The sequence below is a fragment of the Sturnus vulgaris genome, unplaced genomic scaffold (assembly GCF_052056855.1).
Source record: "Sturnus vulgaris isolate bStuVul1 unplaced genomic scaffold, bStuVul1.hap1 Scaffold_155, whole genome shotgun sequence".
Classification (NCBI taxonomy): domain Eukaryota; kingdom Metazoa; phylum Chordata; class Aves; order Passeriformes; family Sturnidae; genus Sturnus; species Sturnus vulgaris.
In genome coordinates, this window is record NW_028276072.1 from 2,306,314 (window position 1) to 2,317,224 (window position 10,911).

Sequence of the window (10,911 nt, forward strand, 5' to 3'; positions counted from 1 at the left end):
ATGCAGGGGTTGTTTTGGCCAAAGTGCAGGACCAAGCACTTGGACTGGTTAAACTCAACCTTATTGGATTTGGGCCCTGGATGCAGCATGTCTAAGTCTGTGTACAGAGCCCTCCTACCTTCCAGAACATCCACACTCACACCCACTTTAATGTCAGCACGGTTCCATATGGTCCTAGAGTGTCACGATTCCATGAGGCCTCCCAGTGTCACAATGTCCCTTTGGTTCCATGCAGCCCCTGAGTGTCACAAATCCCTTGGATCCTTGAGCCCTGCAGTGTCACAGTGGCATCTTGGTCCCCCAGGGCCTTGTAGTGTCACAGTAGATCCTTGGTTCCATGAGGTCTCACAGTGCAGCAATGCTCTCCTTGGTTCCACAGTGTCACAATGGCCTCTTGGTCCCAAGTGGGTGTTAAACATCTTTCCTTCATTAATTCATGAGTCCCTGCAGTGTCACAATGGCCTTTTGGTTATATAAGGTCCAGCAGTGTCTCAGTGGCCTCCGTGGTTCCACAAGGCCCCAAAGAGTAACACTGGCCCCTTGGTACTGTGGGGTCCTGCAGTGTCACCATGGCCCCATTGTTAACCGAGGTTCCACAGTGTCACAATGGACTCCTCGTTTGCACAGTGTCACAATGGAGCCCTGGTGACACAAGAGCCTGCAGTGTCACAATAGATTCTTGGTGCCATGACACCCTGCAGTGTCAGTGTCACCGTGGTGTCTGAGTACATGAGGCCCTGCAGTATCACAGTGGCCCCTTTGTTCCAGGGGGCACCCAGGTGTCAGAATTGTTCCCTTAGTTCCACCAGTCCCTGCATTGTAACAATGGCCCTTGGTTCAACAAAGCCCACTGTGTCCCTGTGGCCTTTGTGGTTTCACAATGACCCAGAGTCATCAATGGACCTTGGCTCCATTTAGCCCCACAGTGTCACAATGGGACCTGGCTTCCCCAGGGCCCTGCAGTGTCACAATCATCACAGAATCACCCAGGCTGGAAAAGACCTTTGAGAGCATCAAGTCCAACTTGTGACCCAACACCACCTTGTCACCCAGACCATGGCACTCAGTGCCACATCCAGTCTTTCCTGAAACACTTCCAGGGACAGTGACTCACCCACCTCCACGGGCAGCTCCTGCTAATGCCCCATCACCCCTTCTTTGAACAACCTTTTCCTAATATCCATCCTAAAAGTCTCCCTATGCAACTTAGGGCTGTATTCTCTTGTCCTGTCACTGTTTCCTAGGAGAAGAGGCCGACCCTCATGTGGCTGAACCCTCCTTTCATGGATTTGTAGAGAGTGATGAGGTCTCCCCTGAGCCTCCTCTTCTCCAGGATAAACAACCCCAGCTCTCTCACCCACTTTTCACAGGACTTGTGTTCCAGACCCCTCACCAGCCTTGTTGTCCTTCTCTGGACACACTCCAGCCCCTCCATGTCGTTCCTAAATTGAGAGGCCCAGAACTGGACACAGCACTCGAGGTGCTGCCCAACCAGTGCTGAGCACAGGGGAAGAATCACTGCCCTGCTCCTGCTGGCCACACCATTCCTGATCCAGGCCAGGAGCCATTGGCCTTCTTGGCCACCTGGGCACTCTGCTGCCTCATGTCCAGCCTGCTGTCCATCAGTGCCCCCAGGTCCCTTTCTGCCTGGCTGCTGTCCAGCCACTCTGTCCCCAGCCTGGAGCACTGCAGGGGTTGTTGTGGCAAAAGTGCAGGACATAGCACTTGGCCTTGTTAAACCTCACCTTGTTGGATTTGGGCCCTGGATCCAGCCTGTCCAGGTCCCTCTGCAGAGCCCTCCTACCCTCCAGCACATCCACACTCACACCCAGCTTGGTGCCATCTGCACATTTGCTGATGCTGCACTCAATGCCCTCATCCAGATCATCAATGCAGATATTGAAATCCACGCTGGCTGGCTCTGATCCCTCAGCCATCCTGTAGGTGCCCTGTGATGGCACTCAAGGTGATCTGTTCCATCACCTCACCAGGCACCCAGGTCAGGCTGACAGGCCTGCAGTTCCCCACATCCTCCTTCCAGCCCTTCTTGGGGATGGGCTCACATTGGCACCTCCAGTTCTCTGGCACCTCCCTGCTGAGCCAGCACTGATGAGAAATGATGGAGAGCAGCTTGGGGAGCTCATCCAGCAGCTCCCTCATCCCCCTAGGATGGAGCCCATCTGTTCCCAGAGACACCTGTGAGCATCTGAGTGGCTCAGCAGGTCCCCAGCTGCTTCCTCCTGGATTACAGGGAGTCTGTTCTGCTCTGTGTCCCCATCTACCAGCTCAGGAGAACACTTGTCCTGGGGACAACTTGTCCTATTGTTGAAAACTGAGGCAATGAATGGGTTAAGTGTCTCAGCCTTTTCCTCATCTTTGGTAACCATATCCCCCCTAATAAACAATAGAGCTTCTCCTTTTCCCTTCTTTTGCCATTAATGTATTTCTAACATAATTTTTGTTATCCTTCACAGAAGCAGCCAGGTTAAATCCTAATAGAGCTTTCACCTCTCTGTTTTTCTTTCTGCATGACTTAGCGACATCCTGAAACACTTCCTGAGTTGCCTGTCCTCTGTCCAAAGGTGATGCACCTTCTTTTAACCCTGAGTTCCTGGAAAAGCTCCATGCCCTATCAGGCAAGTCATTTTCCTTTCTATCTGACTTTTTGGCACAGAGGGACAGGCAGCTCCTACAAGATTTCTTTCTTTAATTGTCTCCATTGTTCCTGGGAAACCTTGATTTTTAAAGGCTGTTTCCCTAAAAAAAAATTAGTACCTGATTTGGTATTCTCCAAAACTGCATCCTGAATAGGCCAAATCCTGCTCTAAGTCCAATGTAGAAGTTTTGTAGATGCCCCTGCTTCTTCCACAGAGTATTTAAAAACTCAATAATTTCATTGTCATTGTACCCCAAACAGCCTCTGAGCACCACATCTCCCACCAGCCCTTCTCTGTGAACAGCTGGAGACAGAGCTTCCCTGGGCAGTGCGAGTGTTACCAAAAAATCAGTAAAATTAAAAACTCCTCAGCACCAATATAGCATTAAAAAGCAGCATTCTTTATTTGGCTGGATACACAGGGGGACAGCTCCTCCCAAAGCCGTGCATGCTGAGTACAGGGAAGTTTCTGTTTTGTATTTTGCATACATATTCATTGACTGTCCTGGACTGAACACACATTATGATAATCATTTGCCCACAGTCATTAACATATTTCCCCTCCCCTTTACCCATGGGTTCTTCTGTCCTGGGGGTTTCTCTGGTGGTCCCTGGTGGTCGTGGACCCCAACATTCCAGTTCAGCCTGGCTGAGCTGTCAGGATACTGAGGCTGGGGAACTCCCAGTTCCCCTTCTCACACAACGGGCATTGTGCAGGTTCCAGAGGCCAGTGGTTTTGGAGAACAAACATTGTGTTAGCTCACCTGGGGTGGGCAATTTATCATCTGGTAACATGAGGTCACAGAGTGGGCTATGACATCACAGAGTGGGGTATGTGAGGTCATTGAGCATCACAGGCTGTCTCTGTGACATCACAGGACAGAAGTCTGACATCACAGGGCAGGCTGTGACATCCCAGGAGGGGCTGTGTGACATCCCAGCAGGGCTGTGTGAGGTCACTGGGTTGGTCACTCTGCCCCAGCCCCCCCTCACAGTTTCCCCAGACAAGTCCAATGCTGTTCATGCCCAGCAGGGTCCCCTGTCCCCCGGGATCCCCCTGGTCCACCTGGAGCCACAGCCTCCCCCAAGGATGTTCCACAAATCAACCCCAGAGCCTGACACGGGGACAAGGGGCCAGGGCTGTGTGACCAGGACATCAAGGACGTGGATTATCCAGGTCACTGGGGCCTGGTTTGGGTTCCCCAGGCAGGAAAGATGTCTGGGGCTGGAGCAGGGTGAGGGAAGGGCCTCCAAGGTGGGGCTGGAGCCCTTTGGCTGTGAGGAGAGGCTGAGGGAGCTGGGCTTGTCCAGCCCGGAGCAGGGAAGGCTGAGGGGCTCCTCATGCCAGCAAGAACAGGATGAGTTTAAATGACTCAGGCTGGTTTCAGCATTTCCTCAACACCAAAAGCAGCTTGGCTTCCCTTTGTCCATCCATCACTGAAAGCTTTGCAAATAGAACAATCTTCAAGCTGTTTTAACTGCACTCCAGGCAGAGCAGGCTGGTACAACACCTTGACTGTGTTTATATCTATCATAGCATCATCTTTGCCTAAAATTAATTTTGTACAGAAATCCCTTCTGGATGATGGATGTGTCAGATGCTGCTGGGATGTCTCACATTGTTGAGGGAGGAGGTTCAATGTTCAATAAATTCTGTGATTTTACATTTATATTTTAGCAATGAAGAGAATCCTTCTCTTGCCTCTTAAGTCTTACCAGTTCCTGACCCCAAAGGACACAAACCTGATGAGGCAGTGGGGATCCGGGGCAGGGCACAGCCAGGGATTTGGGGTGGCTGTGAGCCCAGGGCAGGTCCCAGCCCTTGGCCTTGGTGAACCTCATCCAATTGTCCTGGGCCCATGGCTCCAGCCTGTCCAGATCCCTCTGCAGAGCTTCCTGCCCTGCAGCACAGCCACACTCCCACCCAGCTTGGGCTCACCTGGACACTGACTGAGGGTGCCCTCCATGCCCTCGTCCAGATCAGCAATAAAGAGATTTCACTGCCCTGGGCCCAATCCTGAGCCCTGGGGACACCCCTGGATGTGGCTCCATTGCCCAGCACTCCTTGGGCCTGGCTTATCCAGTCAGATTTCTGCCCAGGGAACAGATGCTGCAGAGGCTGTTGGATCACGTTCCTGTGAGCCCAGATTGGCATTAGTGCAGCTGTAGCTCTGCACAAGAGAGCTCTTCAGCCACTTTCTCTCCTTTCCTCCCTCTGGGCATGGAGGGAGCTCCTGACTTCAGTGTGTGACTTGTGTGTGCAAAGAGCAAATCTGGGCAGAATCAGGGCAGGGAGGGTTTGGGGCATCTTGGGATCTGTGCTGGGCACAGAACGTGTTTTCAATTGGTCTGAGACTGTCTGCTGTGGAAAGTGACTTAATATCCGGCTGAGGAATTACCTTTGTTTTTATGGAGCTGTGCCTTCCTTCGGTTTTGTTTGCTGACAATAAATGAACATCCCTCTGTGTCTCAGGCAGCTCCTTCTGCAAGGAAAGCAGGTGGGAGTTGGTGCCAAGGAGCTGAAAGCTGCAGGCACAGCCTGGGGTGGAGGAAGCTCAGGTTTGCACAAGGCTGCTCTGAGTGCCAGGGGTTGGATGGAGAAATGGTGGGGTGGGGGTAGGGACAGAGTGTGACTGATTGTCAGCCATAAAGGTCTTGATTTTCATTTCTATTCAGATTGCATGATGAGGGGCTGGGGTTCAATATCAATTAGAGATTGCTGATATCAGTGTATAAACAGGAAAATATAAACAAGGCTCAACAAAGAATTCTTTTCTCCTTGTACTGGTAACATAGTTTATTCACTTTGAATATACTTCTGAAATCAATTTAATTAACCATAGAAGAGTAAAAGACATAAATTATTCCCGGAGGCTTGGCTTTTAAGGTTTTCTGAATGTTAATGAGCCCTGGGGCACTGAATTCCTGAACTGAAGAGCTGAAGGCTGAACAAGCCTCTGGAGAAGTCAAATTCAGCAGCAGCCTCCAAGTTACTGAGGATGTCAGCAGCCCCCACTGGGGCCATCCCTGCCCAGAGACCGTGGGGGAATGGGCAGACAAGGAGAGTGTCCCTGGGGCTGGGGAAGCAGAACTCAGAGGCACCAGAGGGTCCAGGTGGGAAATGGAATGTGGAATGTGGCTGTGAAAGCCCTGCCTGGGCTGTGCCAAGCAGGACAGAGAAGCCCTGACTCCCATCCCCCAAACAATTCTCTCAATGAGACATTTAAATGGAATTATAATTATTTGTGTACTCTGAGTTAGAAGCACTGGAGAAATACCAACAAGAGATTCTCAGGAGCTCGAAGCAACAGAATAGCCTTTGCTAGCAACTTTAGAAAATCAGAGAAACTTGGACAAAAGGTTTAATATGATATTCAGTCAACAAAAAAAAACCACTTCTCAAAGCCTTAACTTTGAGAATTTTACTTCACAAACTCTAGGCCTCTTTAATTTTAAGTTACTCAAACGTTGCAAGAGGCCAAAAATAGGAAGGAAGGAAGGAAGGAAGGAAGGAAGGAAGGAAGGAAGGAAGGAAGGAAGGAAGGAAGGAAGGAAGGAAGGAAGGAAGGAAGGAAGGAAGGAAGGAAGGAAGGAAGGAAGGAAGGAAGGAAGGAAGGAAGGAAGGAAGGAAGGAAGGAAGGAAGGAAGGAAGGAAGGAAGGAAGGAAGGAAGGAAGGAAGGAAAAAGAAAGAAAGAAAGAGAAAGAAAGAAAGAAAGAAAGAACGAAAGAAAGAAAGAAAGAAAGAAAGAAAGAAAGAAAGAAAGAAAGAAAGAAAGAAAGAAAGAAAGAAAGAAAGAAAGAAAGAAAGAAAGAAAGAAAGAAAGAAAGAAAGAAAGAAAGAAAGAAAGAAAGAAAGAAAGATGACACAGAGAAGCACATACACAGGTATCAACTCCTGGATTCCAGCAGTGTTCAGACAGAAATTCCAAGAGGAGGTAGGGTCAAGCTGTGTCCTTGACCTGTGTCCAGCCTTAAATACATCCTTGGTCTTCCTGGGCCCTTCCCCCAGGTGGGACTTTCAGTCATTTGGTCCCTCAGGAGCTGGGCTGGGGCTCCAGGGGTGGGTGTGGAGCATTGCCTTTGGTGTGCCAGGGACTGGCAGACACTGCTGGGCTGGGATAGAGGCTCAGGGGTTACAGGGCAGTGCAGTGCTGGGGTAACAGGGCAGGGCAAGGCTGCCCCTGCCCCTTCCTCCCCCATACATGGAATATTGTGAGCCAACAATCTTTTTCACTACAGGCAATGTTGGAGGTGGAATCCCAATTCTGGTCATGGGCCGCTGGCCAAGAAGGACAGCTCTTTTTCATAGGAAGGAAAGCACAGAGCCCCAGTGTTTGGAAGGCAGGTGAGAGCCTCAGTAGGCCAAGTCCAGCCAGACTTGTCAATAATGGCAGATTTTGTCTGGGAGCACTCTTTGAATGTAGGGAATTTTAGAGGTGAAATCCCAATCTTGGCCATGGGTGCCTGGAGAAGAAGGACAGTTCATTCCCATAGGAAGGGAAGCACAGAGCCTTCCCCAGGGTTTTGGAGACAGATGAGAGAAGACCCTGGTGAAACCATGGCCAGCCAGACTTGTCCTGGCAATATTCTTATGGGAACAATTGCTGGATATAAGGAAATTTGGCAGTGAAATCCCAATTCTGGCCATGGATGCCTGGAGGAGAAAGGCAGTTCTTTTCTATAGGAAGGAAAGCAGGAAGCCCTGGTATTTCAGTAGCAGATGAGAAGAGACCCTCAACATGCCAAGGTCAGCTGGACCAGTCATGTGACTCCCTGGAGGCCAAACCAGCCAGAGCTGTTCTGTGTTCCCTTGGTTTTATGGAGCCCTGCAGTGTCCAATGGCCCCTTGATTACAAGAAGACCTTCATTATCACCATGGACCTTTGGACCATGAGGTTTGCATTGTCACAATGGTCTCCTTTGGCTCCACAGTGTCCCAATGGACCACTGATGACATGAGGCCCTCAGTGTCACAATGGATCTTTAATTCTCTGCAGCCCTGCAGTGTCACAAAGGCCTCTTGGTTTCACGAGGCCCTACAGTGGTCCTCTTGGGTCTGTGAGGACCATCAGGTCACAATGGTCTCTCCATGGTTCCATGAGGTCTCACTGTCACAGTGCTTTGCTTATTCTTGGGGCTTCCTGGTGTCACAATGGACTCCATGATTCCATGGGACCCCTCAGGGTCACAATGGTCTCTCCACGGTTCCAGGAGGCTGTGAAGTGTCTGAATGGTCTCTCCATGGTTCTATGAGGCCTTGCAATGTCACAGTGGACATTTGGCTCCATGGGGTCTCACAGTGTCACAATGTCACCCTTTGGTTCCATGACACCCCAAAGTGTCATTATGCTCTCCAGGGTTCCAGGAGGCCCCGCGGTGTCACAATGGACCCTTGGTTTGATGGGATCTCAATGTCACAATGATCCAAACATTCCATGGAGCCACACTGCATCATAAAGGTCCCCTTGGCTCCATCAGGCCCAGGAATGTCACAGTGGTCTCCAAGACTCCATGAGACCCCTCAGTGTCACAATGCTTCCATGGTCCCTGTGCTGGTGCATTCCCCCCTGCCCTTCTCAGCCCACCCTGCCAGCTGAGAAATGCTCCCTGGGGCTCAGCCATGGCCAACAGCCCCTGGGCTCAGCTCCTCTGGAGCTCAGCACAAACACTGTCTGCTCCCAGGCACTGCTGCTGCCCAGCGAGCTCCTGGTTCCTTTAGGAGCAGCCCTGGAACTGTTCTTGTTCCCTCAGGCACGACATCCCTGTTCTCACCCTTCCAAAGAAAGCTGTGGATGCCAAGTGTGGCCAGGATGAAACATTGTTGTGCCCAAAGCCCCTCTCTTGGGGCCCTACAAACAGAGCTCCACAAGGAGCCCCTTGGAGCTCTCCTGGGCCAGCACCTCCCTCTGAGCGGGGCCTCTCTGAGCCGGGAACTCTCCCGTGTGCTGCACTCGGGGCATCCCTGAACAACCACGGAGCCTGGGCTGATCCCCCACTCCTCCAGGCTCAGCCCTTCACTGCTGGGGAGATGCCAAAGCATCCACAGGGAGCATTTCCCTGCCCTCCAGGGGAATTCCTCACAGCTCCCTAGCACTGACTCTCTCTGTCTGTGTGCACACACGAGTGCCTGTGCCCTGGCAAATGTGGCAGAAATGCTGCTCTCTGAGGGGTTGGAGTGCCTTGGGTGTCTGAGTCAGTCAGGCTGTCAGTAAGGTTAAGTCATAAGGTACAAGCTAAGTTAAATGCTGCTAAATGTTGTTCTTTTGCTAAGTTGTTACTTTTAACTGCTGTTACTTTTAAGGCCATAAAAATATGGGAAGAGGTTTCAGACCAGCTCCCATGTCCTCCTGCACCAGCAGATTCACACAGAGGAGAGGCCCTTCCGCTGCCCTGACTGTGGGAAGGGTTCCAAGCACAACTCCACCCTCATCAGGCACTGGTGCAACCACGCTGGGGAGAGGCCCTATGAGTGTCCTGAGTGTGGGAAGAGATTTACCCTGAGCTCTCACTTGACCAAACACCGGTGGAGGCACAGGTAATGGAAGCCCTGTGAGTGTCCCACCTGTGGGAAGAGCTTCATGTGCATCTCCAACCTCAACACCCATCACCCCATCAGAGGATCCATGTTGGGCAGAGCCCTGGTGACCCAAATTCCCTGTGATCCAGGTTGGGAAGACACCTGGCTGGTGCTCTCCACGTCCTCCTGTATCCCCATAGGCACCTGGATGAACCCAGGGGCAGGAACATCCATCGGGCCTCTGATCAACATTGGTAATTAATTGGTAATTAATTAATACAGCCCAAAAATTCTCATCTGCTCTGTCCACTTGTTTTTTCTGGTGGCATCAAGCAAAGCTGGAGGATCTTGCTGATCCTTTCCTACCTGAGTAATGTCCTTGTTTATCCCATCCAAACACCCAGAATTGGGTTAAAAATAGAGAAATTTAGCAAAGACATCTAAAGCTGAACCATTTTACTGGGATTTGAGCATGAATTTGTTCATGCTCAGCGTTCAGGGGAATATTCAGAAGGATTTGGGTGTTTTGGGACCACCTAAGCCAAGGCCATGATCTCGTAGCTCTTCCAGCAGAAGGTGTCCATTTGAGCTCATCTTTTCTCCAGGAATTCCAGTTGTCTATCCCAGTCTCTGGCCTGGGTCTCCCCATCCGGGGTGCCCCCCTCAAAGTGTCCAAATCTCTGCTGAAGTGCCTGAGCTGCTCTGGACTGTGGATGTTCCTGTCCCCCACCTCTCCTGGTCAGTTCCGGGTGGGGCTGGGAGGGGTTTTAGGGACTCCTGGGGGGCACTGAGAGAGGCTTTTGTGGTTCTTCGGGACATTTGTGGTGCTGGGAGGGGCTTTGGGGGCCTTCTGGAAGGGTTGTGAGCTGGGTGGGTGTTGGGGAAGATGGGAAGGGGTTTTTTTGTTTTTTGGGGGATATTTATGTTACAGAGAGTGGTCGAGGGTTTGCTGTGGCCAGGAGTTGTGTAGTGGTTTGGGGGATCCAGGAGTGGCTGTGGGGCTGGGAGGGGATTTTGGGGCAGTTGTGATTCCCCCAGCACCCTGAAAGCTGCCACCAGACACCACACCCCAAGATGCTTCTGGGATTTAGGGTTGCCATGTTGGGGTTCATCCTCCTGGTGCTTTAGGAGAAGGTGAGGGGAGGTCCTCAGGGGCCATGTGTGTCTCCCCCAGACCGTGTGTGACCCCCCCCCATCCTGGTGTCACCCCCTTCTCCCTCTTCACAGGGCTCCTGCCCCAGGTCCTGCAGCCCCCTGGAGGGAATTTGGGGAGGGGGCAGAGGGGATGCACAGCCCCCGCCAGGGCATGAGCCCGCCCCAAACCCTTTGTTCAGCACCAAGCTGGGCTTGGGGCTGCAGGAGGAAGAGGCTGAGGGGAAGCAGATCCTGCAGGTGGGACAGTGCTTGGGCTCAGGGCAAGGTCCTGCCCTGCACACCTGGCTCAGGTGTGACCCTGCCCCGGGAAGGGAGCGGGACATTTCCATCCCCATGGATCAGGGCTGGGAGCAGCACCTGGAGCATGGACATGGAAATACTGGGAGTGACTGGGACCACACTGAGGGCTACTGGGAACAACTGGGAATGATGGTTGCATGCTGGAGGTAACTGGGATATACTGGGAATGAGTGAGATCATCCTGGGAGCAACTGGAACCATACTGGGGATTCTGGGGTGACTGGGAATGAGCATGCTGTGGGCAGCTGGGATATACTGAGAGTGTCTGCAATGATACTGGAA